This window comes from Mustela erminea, chromosome 2, assembly GCF_009829155.1.
Source record: "Mustela erminea isolate mMusErm1 chromosome 2, mMusErm1.Pri, whole genome shotgun sequence".
NCBI classification, from domain to species: domain Eukaryota; kingdom Metazoa; phylum Chordata; class Mammalia; order Carnivora; family Mustelidae; genus Mustela; species Mustela erminea.
This window is the reverse complement of record NC_045615.1, coordinates 5,111,793-5,128,538: the sequence shown is the minus strand read 5'-3', so window position 1 is coordinate 5,128,538 and position 16,746 is coordinate 5,111,793.

Below are 16,746 nucleotides of genomic sequence, written 5' to 3'. Positions count from 1 at the left end.
GGTCGCCGCTGGTCACAGCTCTTTTCTTTTTTTTTTCTTTTTTTCCATCTTAGCAGAAGAGACCCAGAGCACCGGGTCCAGCCCAGGGGTGGGCGGGGGGCGGGGGGAGCTTAACTTGCTGCTTCTGTCCGCGCAGCGAATGGGCAGAGCCCAGGAAGTCGGCGTGGCGCGGGGACCCGGTGCAGCCTCTGCCCCCCAGGGAGCGCGATCCCTGCAAAAGTGCAGAATGCGGCCGCGGCAAATTCTCTAACGACTGGGACCCCCGCCCCCACCCCACCCCGCACACGGCGGAGTTCCAACACTTGAATGTTTTAGAGCAGATTGGGTGATACACATTTTCGGCAGGAAGCCCAGTCATTTGGGGGTGGGGCGGAGAAGGGAAGGGGGTGGGGGAGGCGCTCGGAATCCTCCTCTTGCTGGATCTTTCTCCAGGTCGCCGCGCCTGGACGACACCCCGGAAAGGTCCGCAGCGGCACTGCCCTCACTGCGGTCGCCGGGCGGGCGCGACCCGGCGTCTGGCCAGAAATGCAGCCTCTCGGGAAACCTCTCACCAGTCAGTCTCAGCAAGCTCAGAGGTGTCTCAGCCACGGCGGGGGCGGCTCCGGGAGCCCAGGCTGGAACAGGCGAAGGTGGGGGCAACCGCAGTCTTACGAGGCTATGCCTCTTCCCTCAGAGGCCTGGCCTGAAGCTTAAGCCGCTCAGGAATCGGATTTTAATGTAAAGAAACCGGACTCTGAGGCTTCGGCAGTGCTGCGGTGGGGGTAGGAGCTGGAGGGAGGGGGACCAGACCCGGAGAAAGCAGCTCAGCCGCAGGCGGGCTTGGTGCGATTACTTTCCGATTTCGTGGTGGGGGTGCACCAGATGCGTTTGCATCACATGGGTGCTTGTTAGACATGCAGAGCCTTGGCCCCACCCCAAGCCTATTGAATTAGACCCTGCATTTTAACCCGCACTCAGAGGGTTCAGGTGCACATTAAGCTTGAGAAGCCCTAGTAAAGAAAAGAACCAGTTTAGAGCTGCAGCTCACCCCCACTTTTGGCGGGGGGCGGTGCAGAAAGGGGAGGCGGAGAAGGTAGTAGGCCTTTCTGCATATCACAAGGGAGGCAGGTAGAGGCTCAGCTTTCTCCCTTTGCATGTTACAAGCTAAGCACTAGCCAATGGCTAGACATTAATTTCATGTGTTTTCTTCTAAACATTCACTTATTATCCTGGACAGTTTTGGTGAAAGAACCAGCACTCACTTCCATTTGGAGGCCTGCAGAAGTAGGGCCATTCCCTACCTCCCTTTGTGCTGTTCTGAGGCTTTCATCCCCCAGACCCTTTGAGGGTGCCCAGGCCCTTGTGGGAAACTTAAAAAGAACCCAAGTGAAAATTACTATTATATTATTCTCTTGTTCTCTTCCCCCCCACCCCCGGGTGTTTAGTGGTTAGAAAACGTGCACTGGAAATTTCTATGGACCTCATATCTGCCCCAGGGACAGCTTTAGCCTGGCGTGGGACCAGGAAGAGTGAGCACTGGTGTATGGGAGACCCAACAGAAGGGAGAAGGCAAAGTGCAGAAGAGGGTTCAAGGCCTCTGAGCCCATATGTTGGGGGCAGTCTTTGTCCTGGGGGTAGATGCCACGTTCCGGGGCTCACTGTAGGCCACATCTGCTGGTAAGGGTTCCGGGAAGTTTATATCATTCATTCATTCAACAGATAATTTACAAGTACCTGTTATAGGCCAGATACTGTACTTCAGCCCTGGGGGACTCAGCATTTAAAATAAAAATGTCCTATTTTCATAGAGGCAAATGCGTTTTAAAAAACATACATGTTATCTCCAGTGATATGGGTAATAATGAAAAGTGAAGTAAGGTACACGGGATAGAGTCTGATCAGAAGGTGTACTTTTATGTTGGTTGATTAGGGAACGTTTCTCTGTTAAGGTGACATTGCTTGGAGACTTGAAACAAGTGAGAGAGAAAGCAGATAAATGGGGGGCCCTGAGGTGGAAGCCTGCTCAGTGTGTTGGAATAAGAATAAAGAGGTCAAGGCAAGAAGTGGTGCGAGGTGAGGTCAGGAGAAGTAGTGGGTGAGTGAGGTGGGGCTTTGCAACGGAGCCAGGACTTTTGATTTTACAGTGTTGGAGATGTTAAGCCATGGGAAGTCTTTGGAGGGTTTCCAGTCAGAGCAATGTCATGGTGTGACTTGTGCATTAAGAGTCACTCTGGCTGTGTGTTGAGGATGAGTGAAGGGGGCAAGTGTGGAGGTTCCTGACAGTTGGTGAGTAATGATGATGATTTGTTCGTGGATCCTTGTGTTGGGGGTACAATAGAACACTCCTGGGTTGGGGTAGAATTCTGCATAGATTTTGGAAGTAGAGCCTGTGGAATTTGCTGGAAGAAAGGATGTGGGAGAATGAGTGGAGTCAAGGATGACTCCAAATTTTTAATCTGAAGAAGTCGGAGAATGAAGTTTTTCCTGAAAGAAATGGGGGAAGATGCAGCAGGTTTTGGAGCAGGAGCAACATCAAGGGTAGGTTTTGTCCGTGATATATGTGAGGCCGCCATCAGATATGGGTGTTTGAAGTTCAGTGCTTGGGGTACAAATCTTGCTAGTATTTCGAAGCGCTCTTCCTCCATACCATTAGCCCTTCAAAGAAAGAGCTCCACAGAGTGCAAGATTTCATCAAATGACAGAGCTCCAAAGTGAGAAGCTACCTAAGATATTTCCTGTTTTACATACAAGGAAACAGATTCAGAGGAATAAAGTGACTTTCATGATGCAACTGGTTATAACAGAGCTGGAACTGGAGTCTAAGACTCCAGTGTATTTCCCTGCACCATACAGTGCTGTCTCATCAAAAATAATGTCATTTTTTGGGCACTTGGGTGGCTCAGTCATTGAACGTCTGCCTTTCGCTCAGGTCATGATGCCAGATGGAGCCCCACGTTAGGCTCCATGCTTGGTGGGAAGCCTGCTTCTCCTTCTCCCACTCATCCTGCTTGTGTTCCCTCTCTTCCTGTGTCTCTCTCTTCCAAATAAATAAATAAAATCTTAAAAAAATGTTATTGTTATTCTTGTTCTTTAGTTGATTATGTTGTAGTTTCGTTCAGTTACAGCAACACTGGCTGAACAGTGGAGAGATCCATGTTGTTTAACGTGGAATTTTCTCTCCCTCTCCCCTTTTCTCCCCCTCTGGGATTTTTTACTTTGGTACTGATCATTTGCTGTCTAACACATGAAACAGTTCTATCAGGGGTCGCCTCTTGCCTTGGAAATAAGTGTATATATAATTCAGACAAGCTCAAGGTGTTTGACTCATCTGTCTTCTTTGGTTCTTCAGATCGACAGTGAGTTGTTCATGTGAAAAAACATACAGTTTGAGAAACCACTGGAAATTTTCTTTTTAAACAGACACTTTCCTGTGAAATAAGCAAACTGAATTTAAGTGCTTAGTTTTCAGTTCAGTGAACTAGTTGCGTAACTCAGACTTGACACTCTGAGGATTTGCTTTGTGCTCTGTCCCCTGGAAGAGCATTGTGGTAATACCCACACACTGCTGTCGTCTTGGAAGGATGTGACTGTCACCCCAGCAACATGGGGTCTGGGGCTCTGTCTGTTCTAAGAGTTCTTTCTCCCAAGGCACGCACGTGGGACATGAAGTTGAAGCATGAGGCTAAAGGACCGGAAAATAAAGCCAGCCATTTTGTTTTAAAGCAAGCAAATTGCAAATCATAATTCCTGGGGAATAAAAGCAGACCTTTTTGGCCAGGAATGACTTGACTCTGAAATAGCATAATAAGAAAATTGCTCTGAAAGGCTTCAGTGATCCCCTGGCGATTGCAAGCTGCCCATGTATACCATCATGGCCAAGGCCAGAGTACACGGTTAAGCCAACACATTCATTTTACATCTATGTCATCAGGCTCGTTTTCTCCTTTGTCCCCATCCTACTATCCATATGGGGATAAATTTCCCATCTGTGCATTCCTTTCATTCTTCGCTGCTGAGATTTTAATTTCAATGATTATAAAAATGATCCCCATCATCAGGTTTAGGTTTGGTAGTGTGTTTTACTTTTGACAGCACTTCTACTTTTTCTCATAACATTGAGGACTAGGAGGACACGCATCGTACACATTTTACAGGTAAAATAAGGGCACAGAGTTTATGGCACTTGGTTTCCTTTGAGATGCCATCTCCACTTTAATGTCTTATGGGCAGTCCACTTCCCATGACAAGGCCTATGTCCCATTTCCCTTCCTCTTCCTTAAACCCACCCTCTTCTAAAGTCTTCTCCTTTTGTTCCCATATTAACAGGGAAACTCCGTGCTCCCTGTTTCCCAGGCCAAACACTCTGGAGTCACTTTCAATTTCTTTTTTCTTCTACTCTCTCTAATCCTCCATTGACAAATCTTACAGACTTTACTTTCAAAATATGACCCGTGACCTGATACTTCTCACCATCACTAATGCTACCTCTTTGATTCCAAGTTTGATACCAAACTTGCAGTAGTTTTCTGACTGGCCCTTTTGTCATTAGCTCTTCCTGTTTCCCATCTTTACTCAACATGGTAACCAGAGGGATTCTTTAAAAAATGCACCCATGTCATTCCTTTGCTCAAAACCCCCGAAAGCTTTGCACTTTGTCCTGCACTGAATAGTGCAGGCTGAATAGTCAAGAATGAAGTAGGCATCAAAGAGATGTCTACTTCATTCTTGACTATTCTGTTCCCATCACTTGGGCCTTCTCCATCACTCTTCAAACGTGCCAAATAAGGTTTCACTTAGAACCTTTGCATTTGATGTTCTTTTGTCCTGGAATGGATTCTCTCTTTTGTACCTGTACCTTTACCATAGATAGTTGCATCTTATCTCTTTAATATGTCCTAGGTATTAGAAAGACCTTTCTTAACTATCTTCTATACAATAGCAACCCTTTCTCCCCATTCAATGCTTCCTAATCTCCTTACACTACTTCCCTTTTCTCCAAAGCATTTATCTCACTCTGAATCCTTTATATTTGCTTTTTGTTTTTTCCCTTCTTCCTCCTACAGGAATATAAGGTCCACAAGACAAGGATTTAATTTACCCACTGCTATATTCCTTGGGCCTGGAGCTATGCTGGTCCCATAAAATGTTTGTGCTTACAAATATTTGTTGAATGACTGAATGAGTCAATGTGTTTGGAGCTGAGTCAATGTGTTTGGAGCTCTTCAGGATGGAATGGACTGCTTGGTAGACAGTAGGCCTCATCACTGGGGGCTTTCCAATATTGGCAGGCTGTTATAAAGTGGACTTAAGGATCACAGGGGTAGGACTAAACTCAATGTCCTTTCAAGAACAGTGTTTTGGATTAGAGAGCACGTATCTGAGAGAACTGGTCTCAGTCTTTTCTCTGAGACTTACTGGTTCTGTGACACTGGATGGTTTCTCTCGTCCATTATCTTCAACTCCTTATCTATTATGATAAGGTTCTCGTAGGGTGGTTATGACCCTGAAATTAAACAAAGTCATTCATGTAAAGCTTTCATCCTGTTTCTTGACACCTCTAAATGCATAACAAACATAAACATAACTGTGATGATAATGTTGTTTCCATCCTTGGGATTCTGAGAATCTCTGAAGAGACCTGTCCAAGGCCTCCCAAGAGATAAGTGGACTTTTTATTTATTTTTAAAAAAATATTTTATTTATTTACTTATTTGACATAGAGAGAGATCACAAGTAGGCAAAATAGGAAAGGGAGAAGCAGACTCCCTGCTGAGAAGGGAACCCCATAGAGGGCTCTATCCTATGACTCTGGGATCATGACCTGAGCCGAAGGGAGACCATTAACTGACTGAGCCATCAAGGTGCCTCATAAGTGTATTTTTAAACTATTAGTTAGGTCATGCTTTCCCCACCAAACAATATTGTCAGTTCTTTCTCTTCAAGCTTTCTTCAGCTCTGGTAAGATTCCTGCCTCTCCTGATCCTCCCTTCCTTGTTCTTTTGAATTACTGTCTTTTTGAATTCTTTTTCTCACACCTATTCTACCTACATTGTGACCCTGGCTACTGATATTTATTTTGCTTAATGCCATTTTTTTCCCTAAAGATTTTATTTATCTATTTGACACAGAGAGTGATCACAAGTAGGCAGAGAGAGAGGGAGAAGCAGGCTCCCCACTGAGCAGAGAGCCTGATGTAGGGCTTGATCCCAGGACCCTGAGATTATGACCTGAGTCAAAGGCAGAGGCTTAACCCACTGATTCACCCAGGCCCTCTGCTTAATGCCATTTTTTAAGCCAAAAGCAACCTTACCACAAATTTCTTACCCTGCATCATATTCAAGTCAGATGAATCAAATACAATTTCTCACTTCCATTGCTGATATGACACCACCCCCCATGACCTGGAAGCTCAATAAACATCTGTGGATTATAAGTTGGTAGTTTGAGCTTTAAGAAAAGGCCGAGTATAGTAGTAGCAGTAGTAGTAGTAGTAGTAGTAGTAGTAGTAGTAGTAGTAATAGTATTATTATTATTATTTTTATCAACCAAATCTGTTTATTTTCATAATCAATACAGTTTGGGGTTGTAGTATTGTGGCTTTGAATTGTTGAATGAACTAGAATAAATAGATTACAGTGACCACAGACAGGGGAGTTGTTTGGAGAAGGTTGGTGGGATACGACAAATACTGCATCCATGTAATATCTAGTCATGGTGATGAATTTAAAATAAAATGAATAAACGTTTATAATATATTGAAAAGATATTACTGAATTTGTTCTTGAAAATGTGGGTTACTTAATGATATTTTCAGAATAATCACATCCATCCATATCAAATTTGTACATAGGAAGAAGTTGGAAATGTGCTGAAATATAACAGTTATCTAAGATGGCAGGCATATGGAGGAATATTCTACCATGCCAATATTCTGCAATGAAAAAGTCACTACACTGGGATGTGAAAGTTAAATATCCTTTCTTTTAAGACATGTTCTAGGAGTGCATGTGCTAGGGCCCACTGGTGATTCTCCTTATACGTATAGATAAATCACTTCCCTGAGCTTCCATTTCCACAGACTGAGAACAGAGATCACAATATCTGTCCTACATATTGTGAGGCCTTAAACAGGGTGCTCTCTCTGAAGCTACTTTCTAAACTATAGGGAAATAGACAAATTTTAGGTGTTTTAATTATTGGTATTGCTGTAGAGACAGATGTGACCAGCTATCTTTGGTATGACTCTTCTCCAGTTTACTTTCTGACCTTCTGTCTTTTTTGGGGGCACAAACATAGCCAGACCTCATGTGCTTCTTCGGTGACTCTGCTGGACATGCTTATGTCCAGCTCCAAAGGAGGGTAGGCCTGGAAGAAGAAAACACTATTGGTTGCAACAAGATCTTGGTGTTGCTGGCAGCTGACTTGTGAAATGATTCCTGCTTGAGCACTGTTTTCAAGTAGGTAAAAACTAGATTTTGAATCTGTTAACTATAGACCTTCTGTCCCTAAGACCCAGCTGTGTCTGATTATTTTATGCAATGTATCCAAAGCCTACCACTGTTTTAGTTCCAAAGCTGATCAAATGCTCTTACCTTGATTCCTGTGAGAAATACCCCATGCCTTCCTCTGGGCAGCTTTGTAGGTAGCATTTGGGCCTCCTTTGGCCCAAAACGTACAATTTTTCCAGGAAGTGAGATGCAAGGAAGTTGAGATCCAATCAATCTGTTAACTTTACTGCACTGTATCCTCCTAGTTGGGAAGGATGTGACCCCGGCAGAATGATACGGCTTTCCCCTGGACAAGCAGTTCATGCTGAGGGAGTCACCTACTGACTGACACCCAGAGCCATTATTTGTCTCTTAGAGACAAAGGACATCTGGTAACACCCTCGTTCCTGAGTAAGATGAGTCATTCCATAAAGAAAATGATCTATATAAAGAGCCTACACATTCCCTTGGTCTAAAACTAGAAATGAGGAAGAATCTGAATGGATTGATGATTCATTGGTTTTGATCCATTGATCCAATGATTAATGATTTTAATTATTACACACAACCTTGGAACTTTTGGGCAAGGGGGGAAGAGAAAGACAGGGTTTCAAATGGAAGTATCTAAGAAGGAGAAAAGAAGTAGACAGCAGGAAGGAAGCTAGGATGGGCATTCTGCAGTTGTTTTAACCTTCCTAGACGTTTTGCTTTAAAGATAGCTTGGCCTCTGCCTTCGCCTCAGGTCATGATCCCAGTACCCTGGGATCGAGCCCCGCATCAGGCTCTGTGCTCAGCAGGGAGCCTTCTTCCTCCTCTCTCTCTGCCTGCCTCTCTGCCTACTTGTGATCTGTCAAATAAATAATAAATCTTTAAAAAAAAAATAAAGATAGCTTGGTTCAAGACAACATTTGGATTTTCCTGGTTTATTGACTAGTTCTCTTGACCATAGCTTCCTGATTGTTCAAAGTCATTGTTAAGATAAACTAAAATAAACATATGTCCTCTGACTAATGATAAATCACATTTTTTGAGCTCTTATCATGGGGTAGAGAATTTACTCTGACCTAAGTGCTTCATAAGAATTATGTTTCTTAATCCACAAATAACTCTTTTATTGGCCCTGTTTTTCAGATGAAGGAACTGATGTTCAGAAAAGAGATGTGCCCAAGGTCATACAGTGAGTGTGCCAGTCATCTGTCAGTTTGTGCTCAGCTCCATATCTCATCTTGACCTTGCTCTGCTCTGCAGGAGAGGGAACTACATATCCCAGGCTCCCTTGCTAGGTAGCTTTCAAGGAGTATTGGCCAATGGGAGGTACTAGTAAAAGAGTAGAGGACTGGCAGAGAGGAGAATCAGAGGACTTTCCTGGCATTCCTGGCCCTGTGTTAGGCAACCTGTCTAGTGGTGCTTGCACCTCTCTTTTGAGTCTGACTTCCACTGGAGAATACCTTCCTTCATAGTCTCAGTTCTCACCAGGCTGCCTCTGCTGCCATGGGTCTAAGCTTCTGCCAGATGGCCCTGGCTTCTGGATTCTAAGAACAACATCTGCTTGTGTCACTCCAATCCCAGAGATGACAATGGCTCCTTTATCTTACTAATTTCTGGTTGCCTCATTGTCCCCTGCTATGGACTAAATTGTGTCCCCCTCAAAATCATAGACTGGAGCCCTAACCCCTCCATATGGTTATATTTGGAGAGAGGGCCATTATGGAAATGGTTAAGGGTAAACAAAGTCTTAAGGATGGGGCCCAGATCTGATAGAATTTGTGTCTTTATAAGAAGAAAAATGAAAGATCTAGCTCTCTCTCTCTCAGCCACATAAAGACACAGTGAGAATGTAGCTGTCTAGAAGCCAGAAAGAGAACTTTCCAGAACCTGACCATACTGACATTTTCATCTTGAGCTTTCAGCCTTAGAACTATGAGAATACAAATTCTATTGTTTAAGCCACCAGTCTATGAGATTTTGTTGTGGCAGCCAGAGCTGACTAATACACCCCATTTTGCTTCTTAACCTTGCCTTAACTTTGTGGTACCATTTCTCTGCATTAATTTCTATTCTTTTCGAAACCCTTAGAATTTTTTTTTTCTTCTCTTGACTGGCTTCTGACTTAGTAACTCAGCTAAGAAGTTCAGATCTGAGACACCCAACCAAAACCTGTGTTTTTAAAAGCTATGTTATATTTCTTAGATCTATTTTTGTTGTCTGCAGAGATTTTGGGGAAAAGCCAAGTAAATAATTAGAAACCAAGGCTCTGTTTGACCAGTGCCACCAAAAAGGATGGAAATAGGAAAAGAAGTTTCAAGTTTTGAGAAGTTCTCAATATGACATTTCAGACACAGCCTTTGTAGTTAATGGCAGAGGTTGGGAGTATATGCAGAGATAGAATATTCTTGTTAGTGGCCTCACTCCAGTGCTGTAACAAGAGGGGTAGGGATATTGTAGCTGCAAAATGTGGAAATTGATATTCCTTGCCAACATCATGAAATGTATCATATGATGAAATGCCAAGCGTGGAACTGATCAGAGTGTTAGAGTGGCAGTTAATTATATAGTTTTTTCTTTTCTGATAACATATGAAATTATAGAATATTAATGTGGGCAAGGTATAAGTCTCTATGTTATTTTATCATCCTTTGACAAGTCTTTCTCCTCTCTCCAGTAAGAGTTCTTTCTTTCTTTTTTTTTTTTTTTTAAAGATTTCATTTATTTGTTTGTTAGAGAGAGAGGGAGGGAAAGAGAGAGCACAAGCAGGGGGAGCCGCAGGCAGAGGGAGAAGCAGGCTTCCCTGCTAAGCAAGAAACCAGATGCAGAATTCGATGCCAGAAGCCTGAGATAACGACCTGAACCATAGGCAGATGCTTAACTCACTGAGGCACCCAGGTGTCCTAAGTTCACTTCTTTTTACTAAGTTTGAGGAGGAAAGAAATACTTTGAAAGATCTCTTTCACTTTTTCCCCCCAGACCTTATATTTTTCATCTTTTGATGAGACTATTGGGATCCATGTCTCTTCCTCAGAACTGTATGCATAACCCTCACCAAGGATATGAGGCAAAGTAGTTTGCTAATTGCCAATGAGAAAGTGAAAGCTCTAGGAATGTTGGTGGCTATTTCACAGGTAGCTGATGAAGAATGGAGATGGGCATCAGCCCTCCAGATGTCAACACTACATGATTTGTTTCTATTTATAAAGTTCATTCTAATATGTCAAGAGAATGAACCTAGTGGATGGGCACAGTTAACGTCTTTCACAAAGATACGATGATTAGTAAGAAGGGCAATAATGCCTGGCAAAGGAAATTTCATCTTAAGTTATGATAATAAATTATGAGAATGGGTTATGGAAGTGAAATATCAAAATTTGTCCAAATTTCTAACACGTTACATTCAAGATATACTTTATTAGAAGGGTCCAAACCTACTCAATGGTAGATACACAGAAATAATTTCACTTGATACGTAGTCACTTTAATTCAATCAAAATACTTTTCCTTCTTGGTATCTCTAAGGAAAACATTGTTGATCAAAGATGATAGGCAGGTACAGTTGCTGTACCTACAGAATCACTTGTGTTATAGGTGAGTAACTAATAGAAGAAACATTCATTTGTTTGCTCATTGCCTTCTTTAGAGTCTGAGAAATGGAAAAATAAGGACGTGAGGTGTTTCATGTACCGATCAGAACCTTAATATACTTTATTTGGTAAAGAGGATTCCACAAAGTAAATTTACATATTCAGGCAGAGGATAGTGGAGCCTGATAATGGAACCAGAGGATAATGGAATTGATTATGGTTGTGATGTTTTTTTGCCATTTATACATCAATGACTTATAAAAGAACACTCCAGGAGGCCAGTTAATTCCTCCATAAACTAAAAAAAATGATCAATGGATACTGCTTAGGGCAGGCTGGGCCCAGTGGGCAAAGGTTCATTCCAGAGGTAAACAACCATGGAGTATATATTTGTTATCTTTTCTATGAATGTATATAATGGAAAAGGTATGGGTTTTACATGAGAAAAGCCTGAGTTCTAATACTTAGGCCCAAACTTCTGCAAAAAGTGACAATGAAAATAATTCTTGCACATGTATTTCTTATGAGGATTTAATGATTTGTTACAGGTAAGGTGCTTGGCATATAACAAACATCACAGTTATTATTGTGATGAGTTATTTGGATTTGGGCCTGGGCCTTCACCTTCCTGAAGGTCCATTCTAGGAAAAAGGGAATCGAAATTTATATAACTCCTCAGAACTTGCACTGGTGGGTATAAGTTGTAGTGGGTCAGATACTGGAATGTCAGAGACAAGGCTTTGCAAACAGTTAAAACTGCATGATGCACGCCTCAGGACAAAGTAAATTTTCCTGTCACTGTAGGTTCTCCATTATAGGATAGGCAACTACTTTTCAGGCATGAAAAAGGGGAGTTCAGCATCAGAAGTCAATCCAACTTTTAGGATTCTGTGATTCTAAATAACAAATGGTAAATAGAGTTCAAAGATATCCAGCTCTTCTCGAAGGTTTGCTATAGATTGAATTTTTATGTGCATTGCTTGCAAATGTGATGATTTAATACATGCAACTACTTTAATTAATACTTTTTAAACTAATTATAATTATAACAAGGAGAATTTACCATTTACTAGGCACCTACAATTTATCAGAGATGGTTATTCACTGCGATTTTTAAATTTGTAATTTTAATTGCGCCACTCTGAAGTTCAGTTCAGAAACAACTGGGCAGTCTGAATTAGAAAGAAATCTGGAGAAAAGGATAGACAGATTGCCCCCCCCAGATATTCACATATTAAATATGTAAGTGGATATAAATTAATAACTTTAAGCTTTTTATCCTTCTAAATATTAGCACACACTATTTCAAGTATAAAGTTTTCTTTAGCTGAAATATTTTTTCTGGCTATGAGTAAATTTTTGACATCTGAATTGAGAAAAGTTCAAAAACATTATCTCAGTATTCAAACTATCCTTGCGGTTTTCAAGTTGAAATGGGAGGTGTGTAGATACTGTGACTTATGGTGAGTTCCAGGCTTCCAAGTCCAAGGGCATAGAACTATATTATTCTGTGTTTGTGCTCTATTACTCTGTTTTCAACCAATCTGTGTTTTTTGGGAGGAGATTATAAATAGTTAAAATTAAGGGCATTTAGAAGTCCTAATGTGAACAGGCAATTTTACCATTTTCACCAAAATTCCCTTAAGAGATGAGAACCAGGTGGTGCCTGGGTGTCTTAGCTGGTTGAACATCCAGCTCCTGATCTCAGCTCAGGTCTTGATCTCAGTCAGGGTTGTGAGTTTAAGCCTTCATTGGGCTCCAATGAGACAAGGAGGTTAATTTGATTGACATCTCTTTTTTCATGGCATCATCATGGCCTACTCTCTCATGAATGTGAGCAAGCCCAAAGATAGAGCCTATAATATTTGCAGTTAGCCTCCAACTTGTGATCCTATGATTTTAATTCAGAATCGGAAACCTCCTGTGTCTGCCTTCTGAAAACAATATTGTCACTTCAAGTTCTTGGACCCTTGATTCCTTTCTCTTAACCCTCTTCCTCTCCTATCTCCCCATACTTCCAAAGCAAGACCGGAGGCATGGGGGTGGGCCTGTATAAGTGGTCTAACATCCTACTTAGGTCTGTGGAATGATTACCCTTCCCTTAAATATTATGAAGAAGGGCTTTTGATCTAATCAACTGCTCATTTTTTTCAACTATGGTTTCCTCTAAAATAAGAATGCTAACTAGAATTAAGGAATACTACCTAATTAATAACCTGGAAGATGTAATGTGATTATTTTTCAAAATACCTCAGATAAGAAGTAGAAGAGAACTCTGAGAGCCTTGCGTTACAGTGTGGAGTGTCATCAGTATGGATTTGGGGATTTAAAGTTGTCTTCATAGGCCTAGCCCGAAATTATTTCTTTAATTCTCAATACTGTTTTAAATAATTTGCATCAGGAAACCTTTAAGCCCCATGATTATGTAGATGGGTTATTGGGTATTTAAGCCGCTTCTATGGTTTATTGCAGTGAAAAATGCAATTATTTTCTACTTATTTTTCTTTATGGAAAATGAATATATTACAGTGTATTATACACTGTATTATCAGTGTACACTGATGAAAAAATGTATGTGTTTATGTATGCATGTATGTTTATACTGTATACTTATTCTGGTAAACTCATTGTAATTATAATCTGCATTGAAATGATATATAAGGAAATTAATGTTCCAGTCAATTTCTTATGACAACATTAAATAAATTCTATATTTATAGCTTTGATTCACCTTAAAATTCAATATATTCAGCAATGATTTTGATCAGCTACCACGTATCTTTTACGGTGCTAGGTACTTTCACAGATATCATCACATTTAATTACCTCAGCAGCCCTTTGAAGAGTATGTTAGTGCCCTATTTTACCAATAAATAAGTGGAAGCTGTCTTTGTCTGTTCTGGCTGCTATAACAAAATGTCAGACCCGGTGGCTTATGAACAACAGAATTTATTTCTCACAGTTCTGGAAGCTGGGAAGTCCAAGATCAAGGCACCATGATTCAGTGTCTGGTGAGAACCTGCTTCCCGGTTGAAAGATGGCTCTCTTCTCAGCGTCCTCACATGGTGGAAGGGAGAGGGAGTCTCCTTGAGTTTTCTTTTATAAGGACACTAATCCCAGTCATGAGGGCCCCATCCTCAGCACATAAGCACCTCCCAGAAGGCCCGCCTCCAATGCCATCATATTGGATGTTCAGACTTCACATACAAATCTGCAGGACACAAACATCTGGTCTCTAGCAGAAGCTTAGAGGGATAAAATGCAATGGACTCAAGACACACAATATAACTATCCACAGACCCAGGATGTGAACTCTAATCCAGTGTTTTTGCCAAAGCTTTATTCTTCTAAGGCTAGAGGAGCCCTGGAAGTAGACAAATTTTGGGCAGAGCCAATAAAATAATTCACTGAAAAATAGCTCCTGTTTTCCTTTGGGAAAATTACATAAACCAACAGGAAGCACTAACTTGCTCCAAACTGGAACAACCAATGTATTTGTTGTGGGAATGAATATCCCAATGTTTTAATACTGTCTCTGCACTGACTGGCAATAGAAGACAGTGTGCTAGAAGTAACACTTTCCTTTTCCATTGAACATTAAAGTTGTCATAAGAAAAGTGTTTGCCACATTTTTGTACACTGCAAGCTGTTGTGGTAGAAGGAATCACTGCTTAATTTGTATCAGGATGTTTTATTCTTCTCATGATGCAAACAGTGACACCGAGAAGTGATACGGCATCCTTTTTTTTTTTTTTTTTAATGTAAAGAGATCTATAGGTATATTAAATGAAAGACTCTAGGCATAGATCTGTTTTCTTTCTTGCAGTCTGAAGAGAAATAAAGAACTGGAATCACCTTATAAATTGAGATGTGTCGCTCTCGACCCGCAAGAACGACCCGTAGGCGAGGTGAGTGGCAAACTTCTTTATTCACAATCTTCAGCCGGGGACCCCTGACCCGTCTAAGACCCCCAAGTATATCTCCACCAAGTGCGAACTATATCCAATCAGAGTATACCACGACTAACAAAACTACCAATCAGAAGGACTATCTATGTGCACGCATCGTGCTCGTGAGCACGTACGTGACTCCATAGGTTTTCTTTGTTCTACAGATCATGCGCCTTTCCCTTGACTCCTGGTATCTATCAAACGTCACCCGCGAATGCACTCACAGTCCTTGGGTTAATCTCTCACTCCTCCCACTCTTCAGGCCTCGCTTAGTACGTGACTCCCTGCTCCTGCTGCATGGCTCTCCACAGAGATGGCCACAATGGAGGGATTTGAGGGGCAGTGCACTGCAAGGGGTTAAGCATAGACGCTCTGGAGACAGGATATCTGCTGTGTGACCCCGAGAAAGTTAAAATTTTTTTTTCTGTGCCTCAATTTCCGATTTGAAATTTAATTAGCTTTGGTACTTCTTTCAACCTTTAAAATAAAGGACTATATCTCTAAGGCAAACTCCTGAAAAGAAGAAGTTCTATTTATCAATGGTTTAGTGACGTGGTAGCGTTGGACTGATTATAGTTAAGGAAAAACCATTGTAACTTCATAAATCCTTGGAGGTTTATGGTGAGTTTTAAATATAGTCTCTCCCTGTCACTGAGCATATCTGGAAACATGAATTTCACATTGCTTTCTCTTTAAATAGTAGTATAACAATTGGCATTGCCAGTAGAATTAGTGAATTCTAGGAAAGAAGGTCATTGTATTCCCAGGCCCTAGCTCATGATAAATATTTGCTGAATTAATGATAGGACCAAGCAGTCTGATACCTTTAGACATGTTGGTGTGGCTTATCTAAGATATATTCTATTATTATTATTATTATTTTTAAAGGTTTTATTTATTTAAGTCAGAGAGAGAAGTAGGCAGAGGGAGAAGATGCCACCGAGCAGGGAGCCGGATGCTGGACTCGATCTCAGGACCCCAGGATCATGGCCTGAACCAAAGGCAGAAAACTGACTGGGCCACCCAGGCACCCTTCTAGTCCCACTTCGTATAAGAGTTCCGATACTCTTCCCTGGGGAAATGCTGCTGCATCATGGGTGCCTGTCTTGGTTGGACTATTAATCAAGATGCTTCTTGAGTTGCTGGCCAAGGCATGGGACAAAAATATGCTATGTTTCTAACCTTCCAATGGAGTGATACAAGTTTTGAGTTTAGTCAGCACTGTGACTACATGATGATTCCTACCCCTAGTCCTCTGGCTGTCTTAGCTGGTCTTCCCAACGCCCACCTGCTCTGCTCATTCTTCCAACCTAGGAGTTGTCTCGAGTTTTTCCAATGTACTCTTTTTAATTTTTCAATTCTGTGTAACTAGAGTGAGTTTTTTGTTGATTTTACTTAAAAATTCTTTTACCGTGGATGGCATGGATATTATTACTTTAGAAAAATTAGTGTTCTAACATTAAACATGAGTTTTTAAAGGAAAATGTAAATACACGGTGCAAATGATATGCAGTTACAGCAAAAATTACAGCAAAAAATACTGGCAAAAGGCTAATGATTGGGAAACACCATTGCAAATATTGATGTTAGCAATGAGCTTCCTGGGTGCATTTAGGAGTTAAAATTGGGGTATCTTGAAAAACCATTAAAAAGAGCACTGATGGGGCGCCTGGATGGCTCAGTGGGTTAAAGCCTCTGCCTTCAGCTCAGGTCATGATCCCAGGGTTCTGGGATCAAGCCCCGCATCAGGCTCTC